Below are 19,593 nucleotides of genomic sequence, written 5' to 3'. Positions count from 1 at the left end.
AATGAACAAATACATTCCCGTAGCACTTTACTCCTCATGTTTGGAACCTTGTGAAACAACTCTTTGTGTGACACGACTTATTTCTTCTACAAAAGTACAAGAACCTTTAGAGCAAGAATCTCGTCATTTGTCTTTGTAACCTCCTTGAGTGTGGGGCACTTAGGTCTTTGTAGACATCATAAAGTTGTAAGTGCTAAAAAAAAATGTTTTTTGAATACTACGCTTTAAAAAATGTTACCACTACTTTTGAAAGTTATGCTGTGTAATATTGGGGTAACCTCAGAACATACCTGTTAATTGACATCATTTTCTAGTCCACACTGTGTTCATGAAAATTTAAGTCCCCAGCATTAGCTGGAAATTTCCTTCATTCTCTTCTCATTTATCTGCTGAGTGTCTGCCCAAAAATCAGACATCTGGTTTTAAGTACTATCCTCCTATCGCATGATCTGGGGCAATTAATCTGCAAGGCTTTAATTGCCTCATCTATAAAATAGAGAAAATAATACCCCTATCTAAAAAGGTTGTTATATGGAATAAGGTTGTATAAAGCATTTAGTCATATAGCAAATGCTCAAAAAATGCAATTATTGCTTCTTTCAGTGTCCCCTTTGTGCGAATACCTTGAACAAAGGTTTGGTGTATGTTCCAGTAATCACTGATTTTCCTCTTGAATTTGCCATTTAAGAAGTGCACGGTAGAGACAGTTCATCTCCATTCATGAAGCATCAACTGGAACTGTTGGCTTGGAGGTTAACTGAGGGTGTCGGCCTGGAGCCTCCGCACCCCTGTACAGAGGTGTCATCGCATCATAGCAGCTGGGGTCTAAGAGACAGGAAGTGGAAGCTTCAAACTCAGCCTGAATCTGAAAACTGGCAGTTTTGATGGAAAACTCATTGAGCCCCCCAAGATTCAAAAGGAGAAAACATACAGAGAATTGTGAAAGAATTACTGACCATCAAGTGGTTATTACTTTTAATATGTAACAGGTCTGGATTTTCACCATCACCCCCCAATCAAATCAGCTAAAGCTTTGCCTTTAAAAATTCTCCAGGAGTATAGAGTTTAAGTTCAACCAACTGGTGTAGTTTCAGGTGATACAACTATTATTTTAGGTAGATATTAATTCAGTAGTCAGTCTCAGAATAGTTATAAATGCCAGAATACTTATGAAATTGACTAAGCAGCTACCCATCCTCAACTCCTTATTTTCTGTAGAAAGCTTATTTGAATGGTTATCTGTCTTCAGTAAGTATTGCCTTTATATATTTGCTGTTATTGCAGATTCTTCTTAATTCTTTGTTGATGTTGCAGTTTTTGTTTATTCTTACATCTTAGATGCAGTCTGAGGGAGCAGGAAAGACCTTTTGAAAACAAAGCAGTTACGTCCCATATTCCAGAGAAAGTGTAAGTCAAGTGGACAGTTAACTAAATGGAGCACAGAATGCCATTTATAGTATGGTTGATGGTGCCAGTCTCCAGCTTGAAGTCAAAAGTAGAAGTTTAATAAGGATAAAAGTGTGTTCATCATGGGAGACATTGTTTTATTTAATTTTCCAATCATTTCCTTCTTTTGGTTTGAAGTGCATTTTGGTTATTCAGCAAATAGAATATTTACTGTATCAGGCAATGAAAATACAAAGTTGGCTCATTTTTAAAATGAGAAGAACAGGTTCTTAAAGAAGTCCCCACTCCCACCCCCTATACTTTTGAATTAAGAAATACTAAGACTTGTATGATTGGGTATGATTGTGATTACCCAGCAGGGTCGTAAGAAATAACATACTTTATCCCAGGTATGAAAATCCTCTGGTTGTCATGGGGGACCTTGAAAGAGCTTGCAATGATGAATCTGCAACACATTTGGCAATTAGCTTAAGGTAGCTTCATGACATTGTGGAGGAAGATTCATCAGCCAGGCTGTTAATGTCAAAAATACAGTTTCTGTGATTCCACCCACTTAGGATGAACTCCAGAGGCTGCAGTGAGAGGTGAAGTACCCAAGGAGGCCAGCTCATTTCGCACAGTGAGAACCGCATCATCCACAAGCCCTCTGCACCTCGCCTAGCACCTCCTGAACAAAGGCTGCCAGGAGGGTTTGCTAGCAGCAGAGTAGAGGAGACGTGTCAGCACCAAGCCTCCCTCTTGATGGGAAGGCAGCCCAAAGGGCATGTCCTGTTAGCACCAGGTCAGTATCATCCGCTTGTCAAAACTAGGCTGTGCAGTATGAGACAGAAGCGTACTTATGGTGGAGTTAGACACATTAGGAGATTAGTTAATATACTAGCTGGAAATCTTGAGAGATTCTCTGGGCTCATTTTTTAGGTGGAATCTTAGTGATCTGGATCACTGCCCACCAGTGAAATTGCTGGACTTGGTAGACAAAGAAAATGTTCCTTCTAATGGTTTTTATGAGCTGAGTAGCTATTGTTCCCAGCTGAGTGCTCTTTTCCTTTTTTTATTGTTGCTGAGCAAAGAATTTATAAAAAGCTTTCCCTTTTTTTTTTATTTTTATTAAAAACCCTGCTCAATTGAAATGGAAGTTCATTAAGTACTGTTCATTTCTCTTCCTGTCATAATAGCCCTACCCCCCTCTGCTCTATTCAGCAGTGCCTGGCAGCACTGGTCAACATTTTAAGTCTGAACAGACTATTATATAGATACAGCTATGCAATAGCCAACATCAAGAGGAAGTGTAATTTCACTGATCAGAATAGGGTCACTCAGGCTAGATGTTGACCATAAATTGCAAACCTTCACCTCAACTTAGAGGGTGGGGAATGCCCGTGGAAAATTAAATCAACAGTCGGAAACTGTTGTACCAAGCAGCCTGCCTACGTTGTCTCTCTCAGTTTTCACAGCACCTTTTAAGAGATAGGTACTTTTATCATCCCCATTTTAGTGGTGAAGGAACAAAGGCTCAGAGGCATTTAAGAGCTTTGCCGAGAATCCACAGCTAGTAAGTGATGAGACTGGCATCCAAATCCGGTTTGGCTTGACTCTGAAGCACACATGTTGTTCAGTCGCTCAGTCGTGTCCTACTCTGCAGCCTCATGAACTGCAGCACACCAGGCTTCCCTGTCCTTTACTATCTCCCTGAGTTTGTTCAAACTCCCGTCCATTGAGCAGTGATGCCATCCAACCATCTCATCCTCTGTCACCCCCTTCTCCTGCCCTCAATCTTTCCCAACATCAGGGTCTTTTCTTTTTTCTTTGCATCAGGTGGCCAAAGTATTGGAGCTTCAGCTTCAGCATCAGTCCTTCCAGTGAATATTCAGAGTTGGTTTCCTTCAGGACGGACTGGATTGACCTTGCTGTCCAAGGGTTCATTGCACTAATTGTAGGTATATGGAAATCATGGTAGAAGGAACGGCCTGAAGAAGCTCTTGGCTCTTTGTTTGATGGTTGTGACGTTGGGCTATAGTTTGGGAAATAGGTTTATGGATGGCTCCAGTGTCACTTGGCATGAATAGGGAGTCGTTAATGTCCTTCATTCTGGCCTGGAAGCTCGTGGTGTCCGTCCAGCCGCTCACAGCAAAGTTCAGTTGTAGAGTTTAGCAGTGTGTGCTTCTCTAAAAGTGGGGCTGGAGGAAACTTGGTTGAGATTTTATTTGAAACATTCATGGGCAAAAGCTTTCAAGGAGAATGTCTAGAGCAAGGTTCAGAAAACAGCTTATGAAAGTGAAGCAGCAGACCTTGGGGAGAGAAGAGAAATGGAGAAATTGCTCAGTATAATACAGGTGAGAATAAGAAGGCTGCATTTATTGAAAGACGTAGTGAGGCAATGAAAAAAGGTTAAAAAGAGGCAACTGAACTAGAAAGAGACAGCTTACACCTTGAAAGGGGAATTGAGTGCTCAGTAGAACTTTTCAAAATTACTTTCCTGTGTTCCCAAGTGTGGAATACTTGGGTTATTGGTTCATGCCATGCTTTTATGCCAAATTCCAAAATTACACTTTGCACAAAGCGTTGAGTTGACCCATAGAACTTGAGTCATCAATCTGACTGGGTCTTTAAGGTTGTCACTTTCTGTCCTTTCACCTGCTCTAATCAAATGGTGAAAAAGTTTAATTTCTAGAGGAGATTTCTACCACCTCATTACTATAATACAGCAGATTTGTGAATTCCATGAACATGGGTATTCATACATTCAAAAAATAAGAGCATTCCAAAGCCAACTCATTCCTTTCTATTTATCTGCTCTTAGATGATCAGTGCCTTTGTTCTTTCCTTCTATGAATGTGGATAACCAACAGTTGACTTTAAAACTGTTTTCATTTTGGCTTCCATGCCTCTGGAGTAGGATGAAAATATCTAATATTTTTTTTCCTGTGGTGAGCTGTCGGACTCTATTTGCACAGTCTGCATCTCCCATCTGGCCTGGAATGTTGGATGGCAGTGTTCAGAAAGAGCAGTGTGTACACACAGACATGCAACCTTCTCTCATTGACCCCCTCGGATCTGATTTATGCTTTGTCCCTCAGCTTCTTGGTACTTAGCTGTTCAGTTTGCATTCCATTTCACTGCATTTCGTACTCATATACTGCATTTTTGTTGGCTTTTTTTCTTCTTTGTAAGCAGATTAAAAAAAAAAATCCGATAATACTCACATGTTTGTTTTGCTTTAAAATTGTAAAGAATAAACTGTAAGATACTTTCAACTATTTTGTTTTCTGAATACAATCAAAATTAAATCTGACTTGGTAAAATTGATTTTACACTCAATTTTTCTGTTGTATAACTCTTGAAGAAAAGACACTGACCTACACGTTATGTAACTTCATCTGCTCCGTGAGCCCTCGTGCAGACCCTGCTCTAGTTGCTTTCCAGCCTTCACTACTGCAGGAGATGCTGGGCCCTATCATCTCTCAGGACACAGTATTGATGGGTTCACTTCTAAAGGCAGCTATTGGAAACCAAAGTCCTAGACGTGTGGATTCTCTCAGAAGCCATGAATGAAACTTAGGTTTTCACCTCTCATACCAAAACAGGCAAGGGAAAACACAGAAGTCAGCCCAACAGTACTTTAAAACTAACTTTAGTATTTATCTCATAAGGCAAATGGGCTTCCCTTGTGGTTTCTGCTTGCTTGTTTTTTTTTTTTTTGGGGGGGGGTGGCGGTCTGAGGCTTCCCAGGTGGTACAGTGGTAAAGAATCCACCTGCCAATGCAGGAGACAGAAGAGACGTGTGTTCTATCCCTGGGTCAGGAAGATCCCCTGGAAAAGGACATGGCAACCCACTGCAGTATTCTTGCCAGGAGAATCCCCATGGACAGAGGAGCCTGGTGGGCTGCTGTCCAGGGGGTCACAGAGAGTCGGACACGACTGAGCACACAGCAGACACAGCACATCCTCATGTCAGTCTGGCCTGCAGCACTTTGGACTGCATAAAGAACTCTAAACAGAGGCATTGGTGATAGAAATGCTGACACGACCGACTGTCACCCCTGGAACATGTTACTGAACATGTCTGCACCCAGGCTGGGATCCTGTACTTGATGTAAGTGGAGGATGAGGCCGTTCCCAGTGTCTAACAGGGAGAGTCCAGACAGGTGTGCCCTCTATTTCTCCTCTCCCTCCCTTTCATCATTTACCCGCCACCCCCCCAACACACACACACACACACACCTGCCACACACACCCCCACACACACACACACCCCCGACACACACGCGCGCGCGCGCCCAGGAAATGGCCACAGCTTAATTCTCTTCTCTTCCAAGGCCAGTTAGACCTTTGGAGCATGTTGCCATCACTGGGAGAGGCTTACGTTGTCGTGAAACAGGGTCCTGTGGCATGTTTTCAAACCAGCGGAGGCAGGAGGACAGGCCGCGCTGGGCCAACATAACGCGAAGAAAGCGCCTACCGTCAGATGCAACCTTGGATCCTGTTTTGTCGGGGAGGAGTATGTTTTCACAGCAGTCTGATTTAAGCACAGTGTGCAGAATCGGTGAGCGTGTTATATTTGTGCTGATAGGATTTACGTATGGAGCATCAGTTTCCTGTGTAGACATAATTGAGTACATAGTCCCATGATATGAGAACTGTAAGCATAGTGAGGGTGTGTGGGATATTCAACGTTAAGAAATGTAACGAGGAAAATCAGAGAAAACCTGAAAATATGCAAATAATGAAATTATTAATTTGAATTTTTGCTCAAGATATACATGAAGCAGCCACGTCCTCCATATACCCTGTGGAAATACGAAACAAATTAGATCTTAATATGTCACCATCTTCCTTTTCGGATTGTTTTTTTTTTTTAAACAGAGCTGCTGCTGCTGCTGCTAAGTCGCTTCAGTCGTGTCCGACTCTCTGCGACCCCATAGACGGCAGCCCACCAGGCTCCTCCGTCCCTGGGATTTTCCAGGCAAGAGTACTGGAGTGGGTTGCCTGCACCTTCTCTGTTTAAACAGAGCAATAATGCCCAAAGGATGGGTTCCCAGGGTCTGGCATGTGGTTGGAGAATGTGCTGTTGGTTACAGCTTCTTCTCTTAGGGCTCTGAGTTGTGTCCAGTGTAAGGAGGTCTGATGGCCTCTTGTATTTCTTTTTATTTTTTTTAATTTAAAGTCTTTATTAAATTTTTACAATATTGCTTATGTTTTGCTTTTTTGGCCATGAGGCATGTGGGATCTTTGCTTCCCAACCAGGGATTGAACCTGCACCCAGTGCATTGGAAGGCAAAGTCTTAACCACTGGACCCCCAGGGAAGTCCTCCCTTTTGTATTTCTTAATATCAAGGGAGTAGGGTGTTTTCTTCCCATAGCCTGGCAGACAGTTACTCCGGGGGAAAGAAGAACAACTGGGCTAAACTGGCTGGAAATATCTGGAGCCGTGAATCCCTTGTTAGCGGAGGTCAGCAGGTCAGGTGGTAATTGCTCAAGCCCTATTCAGGGCCAGCGATGGAATTACCATAGTATAAATTGGCTTCAGGGGACAAATCGATCAACCGAAAGAGGTTTAACGATTTTTAGTGTTCAGTTACAATAAGGGTTCGACTTTCTGGATTCAGTGAGGGGATGTGTGGCAGTTGACTGCTTAATTTTAGGCTCTGTGTCCCCCATCTGACCCCCAGCAACACCGTTTCTCGTTCCCAAGGCTGCCTCAGCCCAAGACAGCTTTCGGTCTTTGCCGTCCGGGAGTTATACATCCACAATGGCAGCGAGCGTCCCTCTCTCTCCCAATGAGCCCATCAGCTTTGTCCTCTTTGTCTTGGCCTTTTTTTCTTTTTCACTCTTGCAGCAGTTACGCCTCAGGACCCTCGCCGCCTTGGGGCCCCCAGGTGACATTCCTCCTGGTCCTTCCGTGAGCCCAGCCTGGCGGCCCAGCCTGCCTCACCTGCTCTCTCCTGGAAGACCTCCCGCCCGCCTGCCCATGGAGGGAGATGGTGAGACTACTGAGAAAGGGATGAGAACCGAGGAGGAGAAATGCAGTGACTGTTCGGGACTCCTTGGAGAGACGTGTTTGTTCAAGGCATTAGTAATATTTTTGCAGGGAACAGCAACATTGATTTTTCACCCAAGAGCCATTCTGCCTTTGCACAGAGTCACCAGAGCGTTGAACCTTTCTCTTTTGTAAATGGGCAAGGTGCCTCACCCATGGCCTAATAGCCTAGACTTTGAGGCTGGTATTTTTTTATTTCCAGCTCCAGGCATGAATCTTTGCTCCATTTTGCAGGTGGGCTGGGAGCTCTTCTATTCACTGAAATCTGTCTTGGGTAATACCGCATTATTTTAAGTTTTCTCTCTGGGGCTCAGTGGATGAGTTCACTGATGTTAAGCTCAGACTCTGTTGTGCATAGAATGCTCTGCATGCGTTCCAGGCTGCAAATCTACCACACTGATGAGTTTAAAATTTGCAGCCCAGCCAATCAGGTGTCCGGCTAAACCTTGATGCCAATTAGTGTGTTCCAGATAGCCAGGTGTGGAGCTGCCAGGTGACAGCTGCAGGCCAGCTGCACTGCTCCAGTGGGACCTGCAACACGTTGGGCTCTGTGTGAAGATGTCTGTTTTCGCCTGATGGGGAGCCATCGGTGGTCTGGTTCCCCACCCACTCCGTCAGGCAGACACACCCACACGTGTTGCCAGTTTGATCCGAGTTCAGAGGAGGGCCGTACCTGGTGCTGCTCTTCCTGCTGCTAATATTTATGGTGCCGCCTCCTGGGAAACTGCACCCGCCCATCCAGAGTGCTTTCAGAGGGGCGAGGACAACACATCTCTGTTATTATCAGGGCATTTTCAGATCATCCTGCATGCCTAACCTAAATTATCCCATCAGGATTTATTTGAGAATTCTGTGCTCTCTTCTTTAAAAATATATTTAAAGGTGGCAATTTGTCTGAAAGAACACACCTGAGTTCCTGTTATCTGGGGGCTGGAGACATGGGTTCTGGCCCTGTAGCTCTGCAGCTAATGAGCTGTGTGCCTGGGCAAGACACAGCCTTTCCTGAGGCCCTTTGGATTCGCTGTTCTCCAAGGAGCATGGAATGTGTAGAAGCAGCACAGAGATCTATGTGTAAATCCCTGATCCACATTCTGTCAGCAGAGTGACCTGGTGGAAGTTTTGTAGCCTCTCTTCTGGTTTTCTGACCCATAAAATGGGTATAATGTGTGTTTCTAAGAGTTATTTGGGGAGTTTAACGATTTCACAGATAGCAGTACACTAGCCTAGTGTCTACACGGTAGCTTTTCCCAGAATGTCCATTTTTCTCTGTCCTTTCTCTTTGGCTTTGCTGTTTTTCTTTTTTTTTTTTTCTTTCTTTTTTTTTTTATTTATTTTTATTTTACAATATTATATTGGTTGGTTTTGCCATACATTGACATGAATTTGCCCCGGGTTTACATAAGTTCCCCCTCCTGAACCTGTTTTTCTATTTCAAGACATCACAACAACAATAAATGGGTTTCTTTTTTAATTTGGCTGCGTCAGATCTTAGTCATGGCACTCAGGATCTTTGTTGCATCGTGTGGGATCTTTTGTTGCAGCACCGAGACTCTAGCTGGCGTCACGTGGGCCGCAGTAGTTGCAGTAGCTGAGCGCTCGAGTTGAGGCTCACAGGCTCCAGAGCGGGGCTCGGTGGTGCGGCAGTCGTGCGGGCTCAGTTCCTCCGCTATGTGCAGGATCTTAGTTCCCAGACTAGGGATCCAACCTGTGTCCCCTGCATTGCAAGGCGGATTCGTAACCATTGGGCCACCGAGGAAGTCCCTAAATGGATTTTTTTTTTTTGAAAGAATGATTAACAAATTACCAATGCAGTTGGCCACTGAAAAAATAAGGGTCTTGGGCACCAATCCCCATCCACCACCCCACCTCCAGTGGAAAATCCTTGTACAACTTTATAGTCAGCACTCTGTCAGCGGTTCTGCATTTCTGAGTTCAATCAACTGCAGATCACATAGCGCTGTACTTACTATTGAAAAAATTCCATGTACAGTCGACCCATGCAGTTCAAACCCATGTTATTCAAAGGTCAGCTGTAATTCCAACATCCTGATATCAACTGTTTTCATCTTTTTCTGAGGCTCCTTCCAGTACATCTTAATGTAGAGCCTTAGGAATTTGCCTAAGGAGAAATATGCAGAAATAGTACAGGGGATGCCTATGGAGAAATATATAGATCTCTCAATTAGAAATCAGAAAAATTATACTATTTTATAATGAGATGATAATGAAAATTAGAATTGTTTTACGAAAATAAATGATTATCAATACTGAGAAATAGCTGAAAAATCAATCCAAGAGAATTTAGAGAAGAAAAAAAAATGGTCCTATGACCAGGTTTATGGCAAAGCAAAGTACAATGCTGATGTGGGAAATAGATGGGCACCTGGACCATGCAGCTGATGTTTGTCAAGAGGAGCAAAACTGAAGAGCTGGTTTCAGCCAGACAAGAACAATGCCCATTTCCTTTCCTCCATTCATATGGAGGGAGTAACTAACATGGAGGAATTTGTTGCAGCAAAAACAGAAATGAGTGAACAGCCTTTGGAACATAACAGCCAAAAAGGCCTACAAGAGCTCCGCAGTCTTGGTTATTCTTTAGCTGTTACTAACGAACACTTGTAGCTGGCCTTGTCCTTCACAAAGCTAATACCCATACAGATTATACTCTGCACCAGGCACTCTTCTCCCCCTACACTCTCTTGTGGCATTCTGCATTTCCAAAAGAAGGTCATGGGCTCGTAACTTCAGGGACACAAGGTCCAGTTGCCGATTCATCTGATGCCAGCTTGACCATTTTGAAACTTTGCAAGAGAAAACAAGTGCTAGACCTTCAATAGGAAATAAAACCTCTCCCTATTCCCAAGAAAGTGGGTGGGGGGGCACAGTTCTTGAGGCACTGGCCTGCTGTGTTTCCCTTTTGCCTGGCAAAAATAATAAAGCCACTCTCTCTATGCCCTCCAAATCCTGTCTCCGTATTTCTGTTTGGCACTTGGGGACAGGGAGCCAAGATTCTGGCAACAATACTCATAGCTGTCAGTTATTGGCCTGGTAGTTGTGTCAAACTTTTTCTATATTCATTATCTCTTCAGTCCTTACAGCAACCGAGAGCTAGGTGTTTTTATCTCCATTTCATCCAGGAAGAGGGCACTCAAGAGCTGAAGCACCTTTCTCAGCGTTTTAACCTTGAAATCCTGCTGCCTCCCAGGGCACATTCCCAGCTGAGCCCAAAACTTGCCCTTAAAATTCTTAGCCTGAGTTCCCAAAACCTTAGGTCCTGGTCAGAACTTGGATGCTGGAAATTTTATTAAGTCTCCTCAGGGTGGTCATTCATTCCAACCTGATCACAGTCCAAGGACCTGCCTCACCTCTCAGGACATTAGTCACTTGTCATATTGCATTTAGGACACCAGAGGATGCATCCAGTGAAATGAACAGGAGGCATGGTGACAAATTGACTTCAAAAGCTGGCGCTGGGACCAGAAAAGACCTTATAGATCTTCAGGCGTTCTTTAGACGTGTTTGATGGATTTCCAGATCCACAGTATTTTTTAAGCGCGTATCACAGCAAAGAGGATAAACCCTGCGTGTTAAAAGGGGACAGCCTCGGGTCTGGGGGCAAGAGAGAATGTTACCGTTTGATGGCGCCTCAGTGGGAAACAGCAAGATTCTAAGAAGTCGGACTTGCCTCCGTATTTTACACCACCCCGACCCTGCCACTTTGCTGCGGGAACATCACGTGGGCAGAGTCAAAAGCTCTCCCGAAGACCGCATCTATTGTTGTTTGCTTATCTGTGTGCCCTTTCATCCTATCAAACAAGGATATTAAATTGATTTCTGGCACCACTGGCTCTCCAGAAAGCTCCTTTGGCTGCTCAATCTACCAGACAGGGTGGATTTATTGGGGTGTTTCCTTTGGGAGTTAGTGGGAAAAAAAGAAAAAAGAGCCACCCACGATTGGTGGAAAGGCATGAGCTGCTGTGCCAGACCTCTGTCGAGAGGATGGCAGCCAAATGGGCAGATGGGGTCTACGCAGGGCCAGCGGAGAGTCTCTTCCTTTAGCCTCGGAGTCCTTTCCCAGTCGGCTCTGGGAAATAGGGAAGCTGTGGAAGATAAGAACACGAATCGGAGAAGCCAGGAGCCTGTGTGTGAAACGCTCACCTCCAGATTGCACCAGCGATTGCTGAGAAGGGCTGAAAACCAGAATTCAGTACTGGTTTTGCTCATGTGGCCTGACAGGCTCTCCCTTGCCTTGTCCTTTTTGAGAGTAAATGTCTACCTCTCTAGGGCTTTCCCAGTGGCTCAGCAGTAAAGAATCTGCCTGCCAATGAAGGGACGTGGATTCCATCCCTGGGTCAGGAAGATTCCCTGGAGACGGAAATAGCAATCCATTCCAGTATTCCTGCCTGAGAAATCCCATGGACAGAGGAGCCTGAAAGGCTACAGTTCATGGGGTCAAAGAAGAGCTGGACATACTGAGCGACTAAACAACAATAAATGTACCTCTCCATCCTTCAAAGGGCACCCCCTTTTGGGGGCTTTCCCAGCACTGCCTCCCCTCTGGCTTTGCAGGCAGAGCCCGCTGGCCCTTCTTTGTGTATCCTTAGCACAGTGAGATGACCTCATGGCGCAATTGTGTGGGTGCATATTATTATATGCATTTGTATTTTGACATGTTCCAAAAAGGAGATAACTGTCGATTACAAATGTGTAATTAAAATGTAAAATAAACCATTTACTTTAGATGAAAAAATCAAAGGAAAATAGGGATTAGACAGGTAAGAAAAAACAAAGAATGAAGTTTGTGCATAAATTCACTGCTGTGCGTTCTATTTAGGTTTCAGGTGGGCCATTGCGTCTGCCCTAAGCTCTCTGGCAGCCAGCTCAGCTCTGTTGAGGGGTTGCGAACAGTGTCCTCAACAATATCTTTAGAAAATACATCATACACTGCACAGGGCTGTGTCATATAGCATCCTTCCCAGTTCAGTCATGGCGTCACACTTGAGTGCCCTTTGGAGAAAGTAGTTCTGCAGGGCGGCCAGTACAGTTTTGGCTTGGTTAGATTCACAGATGGGCTTCATTCATTGAAGTAGGGTAATTGCAGATCTTGATGACTTCAGTGGAAATCTGGATACATGTTGTAGTGGCACATGAATATTTGTGAAGGAATATTCATTTCTTTTCATCACCAAGCATCTGAGCCCCTTCTTAGCTTTGTGGACTTCCCAGACCAAAGATGGATCCTGCCTCCCATTGTAGAAACTGCAAGTGGCAACCCCTTGCTCCGCCAGACTCCTCTGTAGCCAGCAGATGGGCAAATGACCCAGCCTCCGTCAGCCTGCCCCCAGATGAGGGCACTGGCAGTGGCTAACTTTCTGAGGGCAGCACTGGCACCTTGGCCTGTGCTATCTGGTAGTTAATGTCAGAAGCATTAGTAACGGAGGCCGTGACCACCCCCGCCCCTCCAAGTCCATCCAAGCCACGGTGCTTGCTGCAGGATGCCAAACCTGGCTCTTCTGCCTTCTCTATGATTCTGTGTGCCCATCAGTATCTCTGTAATGAGTTCCTTTTCTGCTTAGATCAGCCTGAGTTGGTTCCAGTTGTTAAAGAAAGAACCTGCCTGACATACAGAGCTCTTGTACTCTGCCTCCCGCCACCTACACACAGAGGGAGGGGAAGTCAAACAGAGGCAGAAATCGGGGCTGCATGAGCACATAAGGACACAGTCCAGGTCTGTCCACGGAGAGTGACCGAGAGGCACAGCCAGGAAAACAGGACAAAGGGAGACTATTCTAGTGCTGGCCTCCAGGAACCTCAAAGCCTGGAATTGTGCTGTCCAATACGGCAGGCAGCGGCTACATGTGGCCATTTAAATAGAAACTTAAGGTATATGCAATTAAATTAAAATTTGTTATTGTCGTTCAGTCGCTAAGTAGTGTCCGACTCTTTGAGACCACCCTGGACTGCAGCACACCAGGCTTCCCTGTCCTCCACTATCTCCCGGAGTTTGTTGAAACTCATGTCCATTGAGTCACTGATGCTCTCTAACCATCTCATCCTCCGTTGCCACCTTCTCTTCCTGTCCTCAGTCTCCCAGCATCAGGGTCTTTTCTAATGAGTCAGCTCTTCGCATCAGGTGGCCAAAGTATTAGAGCTTCAGCTTCAGCAACAGTGCTTCCAATGAATATTCAGGGCTGATTTCCTTTAGGATGGACTGGTTGGATCTCCTTATAGTCCAAGGGACTCTCAAGAGCCTTCTCCAACACCATGAGTCGAAATCATCAATTTTTTGGTGCTCAGCTTTCTTTATGGTCCAACTCTCACATCCATACATGACTACTGGAAAAACCATAGCTTTGACTATACAGACCTTTTCAGCAAAGTAATGTCTCTACTTTTTAATACACTGTGTAGGTTTGTCATAGCATTTCTTCGCAAGGAGCAAGCACCTTTTAATTTCATGGCTGCAGTCACCATCTGCAGTGATTTTGGAGCCCAAGAAAATAAAATCTGTCACTGTTTCCAATTTTTCCCCATTTGCCATGAAGTGATGGGACCGGATGCCATGGTTTTATTTTTTGAATGTTATGTTTCAAGCTAGCTTTTTCACTCTCCTCTTTCACACTCATCAAGAGGCTCTTCAGTTCCTCTTCACTTTCTGCCATTAGAGTGGTGTCATCTGCATATCTGAGGTTATTGATATTTCTCCTGGCGATCTTGAGTCCAGCTTGTGCTTCATCCATCCCGGCATTTCACATGATGTACTCTGCATATATGTTAAATAAGCAGGGTGACAATTTTTATACAGCCTCGACGTACTCCTTTCCCAATTTTGAACCAGTCTGTTGTTCCATGTCTGGTTCCAACTGTCACTTCACATACAGGTTTCTCAGAGACAGGTAAGGTGATCTGGTATTCCCATCTCTTTAAGAACTTTCCACAGTTTATTGTGATCCACACAGGTGCACTGCCCACATATCAAATATTCGATAGCCACATTCACCTTGTGCCTACCATTTTGTACAGCAAAGACAGAACATTTTCATCATTAGAGAAAGTTCCATTGAGCCACACTGGCTGAGAACCTTGAAATTTCAGGCTCAGTGGCAGGACTACTGCCTTCTTTGGTCACACCCGTCCTTTCTGGTGGCTGACGGTCAGAATATGAAGGCAGTGGAGCAGCAGTCATATGCTTGTCCATCCTGATGGACCTCAAATCCACACCAGCTGGCAGGACCAGGAAGCCCTGGTGTGCCCTGCGAGAAACCTCAGTGACACGGGGAGCCCCCTTTCCTCTCCTGTGTCTTCATTTTGTGTCCCTGTATGCCGCTTTTTTAGGTGACTCGGGAAACTAAAGGCGTTTGTGTCTAGTGTTCGCATCTAGTCCTCACCTTGTATCTAGTCCTCACCATCATCCTCATCTTTCCGGGACCTGGACCACGCCCTGCAGCCCAGGCCAGTACAGAGTCTGCCTAAGGGATGCAGGGCGTGTGTGAGCCGCAGGGGCTGTGTGCTCACCCAGGACCTAGCAAAGTGCTTGGCGTACTGGAAGCACCCAGCAAAATTCACTGGGTTGACATGGATCTACTGCAAACTCCAAGGGACCTGATGTAGGACGTCAGATTATTTTCATCCCAGACATCTTTCACCCAAGGGCTAAAGGAGACACTGATAATGATGATATGATGATGCGGGTGTGAAAAAAGATGGAACTGAAGTATATAAGCTCATTATAACTGGAATTATGCAAAATAGGGTACATACGTTTGGTGCTATGGGAATGTTTTTCTTTTAAAATTCCTTAAATATTTTATAGATACCAGAGCGGTTAAGAATGTTCAGATAGAGGGGATTCCTTCTGTGAAAAGGCAGTACTAGTACCTACTCACGGATATAGTAGGGGCTTCTCTGATGGCTCAGCTGGGAAAGAATCCACTTGCAATGCGGGAGTCCTGGGTTTGATCCCTGAGTTGGGAAGATCCCCCTGGAGAACACAACCTCTACCCCCTTCAGTATTCCAGCCTGGAGAATTCCATGGACTGTATAGGCCATGGGGTTGCAAAGAAGTGGACACGACTGAGCGATTTTCACTATCCACTATCCACCCTGGTGGTTCAGATGGTAAAGAATCTGCCTGCAATGCAGGAGACCCAGGTACAATCCCTGGGTAGGGAAGATCCCCTGGAGGAGGCAATGGCAATCTACTCCTGTATTCTTGCCTGGAAGATGCCATGGGCCGAGGAGCCTGACCAGCTATGGTCCATAGGGTTGCAAAGAGTCGGACCCGACTGAGCAACCAACACTTTCACTTTTCACGGATTGTATAAGGACTAAGTGAGGTAATGCAAGAAAAACATTTAGGATGGTCTTTGGCACCTAAATATAGGCTTCCCTGGTAGCTCAGCTGGTAAAAACTCCTGCAATGCAGGAGACCTGGGTTTGATTTCTGGGATGGGAAGATCCTCTGGAGAAGGGATAGGCTACCCACTCCAGTATGCCGGCCTGGAGAATTCCATGAAATGTGTATAGTCCATGGGGTTGCAAAGAGTTGGGCACGACTAAGCGACTTTCACTTTCACTTCACTTTGGCACCTAAATACTAAGTACGAAGTGACGATTACTGTTATTTTTTGCCCTGGAAATCTGCAGAATAATGAAAGATCGGGGACCCTGGGCATCCCTTCATGTTGTGGCTTTGGTCTCCCTTCCTGTGGGGCAGGGAAGGGAAGGCTCTGGACCTGGGGACCCGTCTGGCACCTAAGAGCCCCCAGCCCTCTACCCACAGGGAGCTGTGCTAAGCCTCCACTGCGTGCTCCCTGCCTGAGGATGCTGCCAACCTTCTCAGGCTTTTTTAGGCTTCTCGGCTTTAAGCCATAGGGGTTTGGAGGGATTTAAAAAGAAAAAAAAAAAAGAATCCCAGGCTTGTCATCTTTGCCCTTTGCAGCAATTTTACCCAAAACAAAGACACCCTCCAGCTGTCTTTCTGTGGCTCCCCCTTCTTCCTCCTGGTGAGTCTTGCAGCTAAGAACCAGGGCCTCTCTCAGTTTCCTGGGAAAACCCGAAGAGCTGCTTTTTCTCCATCCCCTGCTCTCTCTGTAGGTCTCTGTCTTTCTGTGCACGTGTTTCTGCCCCTCCCTTCTCCCTCATCTTGGGCTCTCTGTGTCCCTAGAATCCTCTCCACCCTTCCAGGGGCTGTGGTCTGGAGTGCAGCCTCTACTAAGGACCATGCCCCCCTAGGCCTCCACTGCAGCGTCACCAGACATTGGTTGGTGACGTAGGGTGGGGCCACCCATCAGTAAATGGATTCTTTGTTCCTGGGCTCAAGATAAAACTGCATCTCCCTTCCACCAGCCCTTTGCCCTACAGAGCAAATACAGTATAAGGGGTCCTGCCTGGAAAAACTGGTGGTGAGGAGTCACCTGGCAACTCTTGCAAGACAAACTTTGGAACAGCCACGGTAATGAACCAAAATCTCAGCAGCTGTCTGACAGATGCAGTCTGCTTTTATGCATGCAAAATAACTAAGAATAAAATGATTATAATGAAAGCACTGCACTTTATCTGAACCCACTCATTATCCTTTTATTGGTATCTATTCTTCCCCTCTGTTTCTCGGGATAACCTTTTTATAGTCGGGGAGGTTGTACTATTATCATCTCCATTTTTTAAAATGTATTTCTTTTGGCTATGCTGGGTCTTCATGGCTTTCCTCCAGTTGCAGCAAGCAGAGGCTACTCTCTAATTGTGGTGCACGGGCTTCTGGTGGCAGTGGCTTCTCTTGTTCCAGAGCATGGCCTCTCCAGCACAAGGGCTTCAGCAGTTGCTTCTCCTGGGGTCTAGAGCACAGGCTCAGTAGTGGTGGTTCACGGGCTTAGTTGCTCCAAGGTGTGTGAGATTTTCCTGGATCAGGGATCGAAACTGTGTCTCCTGCATGGGCAGGTGGATTGTTTACAGCCGAGCCACCAGGGCAGCCCTGTTATCTCCACCTTCAAAAGTGGGGACTGGGGCTCAGAGAGCCATCGTGATCGGCACACTGTCGCAGACTTGGTTTTACTGCCCCAGGGCCCAGACACTCATCTACGAGGGATGGGTTTTCAGCCCCTGTCATTCCCTCCACGCCCCTGTCAACTCTAGAACTCTACAGTTACCACCAGAAATTCCAAGCCACACAGACCAAGCAAATCTGTGTGACTGATGCACGTGGGGCCCTCTATAAGTCACGGTCACCATGAGATGCTCCTGGGGACTCTGGGCTGAAGGGCCATTCGGAGCTCTAATCACATTCTGGGCCTTAGTCCACCGCCGGCGAGTCCTACAGCAGAGCACCGAGTGCTGAAACAGCAAACCCTGGTGACAGAAGGAGCTCTCTGAGGTTTCGGTGGAATAGATGACTCCACCGGCTGGATTTCTCTAAACGCAGTGAAACGCGATTCCTGCTGTGATACTGGGATAAACAAAATGTAATCTACAGCATTGTCCTCGCTCATCCAAGTCGTGTCTTCCTTTTTCATGTAAGTAATTGAAAAAAAATTGCAGAGAGCTTCAGGAGCGTTATCTTATTTGGATCCGATTCTCAGCAGAACGCCAAACATTTCATACTGAAGGCAACTGCAGTGTTGCTGTAAACGCCGGCGAACTTCAAGGTGAAGGAGCTCCCGTGTACAATCACAAATGCAAATGTTTCAAGCTACTCAACAATTTTCCGCTTGCAGCTGCCCATTTTATCTCTTGCGAAACTAGTAATGATACAAGCAGTTGATTATGGTTTACAATAGCAATAAACCTCTCACAATTGGTTGTTTCCAAAATAAATAGCCATTCTGTTAAATGTTAAATAACAAGTCATAAACGGTTGAAAACAACCAATTTCTTGTGGATTATTGCCTGAATAAATTTCAACAGGAATGGCAGATCATTAAGCTGTAAACGCCACAGATCAAAATCATTGAAAGTTTTTCAAAAAATCAGTCAGTCAAGGAATCCATCAAGAACTCCCATTTTACAGACCAAATCATACCACACATTCTAGCGTTCTCTTTGAAGCTTTTCCTCTGCTGGTCATGGTGAGCTCTGCTGCTGCTGCTGCTAAGTCGCTTCAGTCATGTCCAACTCTGTATGACCCCATAGACGGCAGCCCACCAGGCTCCCCCGTCCCTGGGATTCTCCAGGCAAGAACACTGGAGTGGGTTGCCATTTCCTCTCCAATGCATAAAAGTGAAAAGCCTGGAGTGGGTTGCCATTTCCTCTCCAATGCATAAAAGTGAAAAGCAAAAGTGAAGTTGCTCGGTTGTGTCCGACCCTTAGCGACCCCATGGACTGTAGCCCACCAAGCTCCTCTGCCCATGGGATTTTCCAGGCGAGAGTACTACAGTGGGTAGCCATTTCCTTCTCCACATGGTTAGCTCTATACTTGTCCAAATTCTTCCATACATTTTTCAGAATTAAAGAATGCTTTTTTTTTTTTTGGTCATGTTGGTGCCTTGTGGGATCTTTGTTCACCCACTAGTGATCGAACCTGTTCCCCTCTCCCAAAATGATACCTAGCCTGGTAGTTAAACTTGGCCATTCTGAGAGCACACAGTTTCACTCAGCTGCATTCTACAAGCCCTGCATTTAAAGTCTACGATATTCCAATTGATACAACACAGACCTGTCCACTAAGTTAAACATTTGAGTCAAAGCTCAGTGGCAAATATATTCAAACCGCAGCTCTAATACAGGCTGTTCTTGTGAGAAGAGCCAACTTCATCTGGGTGATTGACAGAAGATTCCTCGCCATAGCAACCAGGGTTCTCTCTCTGGAATAACAACATTAACCTCTTTCATAACCAGTTTTTCACCCGTAAGTTTAAGAGCCAGTTGCATGCATCTTGTGTGATCCTTTGTTTCTATTTTTGAATGAACAGTTCTTAGATAAAAATAGAACAAGATGCAGGGAAACCAAATTAATTTCTCATTCCTCCTGAAAAAAAGCATTATAATGGGTCTTGTAGGCAGAAGAGTTAAAGGGCAGGAAGGGTCCCCATGTCTTCTGAGCACAGGGTGATGGCAGAGAGATTTCTATTCATCTGCTGCCTCTGAAATAACCCTACAGCACTGATTTGCTTTGTGCTGTCATTGGACCAGGGTAAAGAATTTTTTTTTCTTCAGAT

Source organism: Moschus berezovskii, chromosome 13 (assembly GCF_049115385.1).
Source record: "Moschus berezovskii isolate FMDL1 chromosome 13, NW_MosBer_1.0, whole genome shotgun sequence".
NCBI lineage: Eukaryota > Metazoa > Chordata > Mammalia > Artiodactyla > Moschidae > Moschus > Moschus berezovskii.
Note: the sequence above shows the minus strand (reverse complement) of the source record.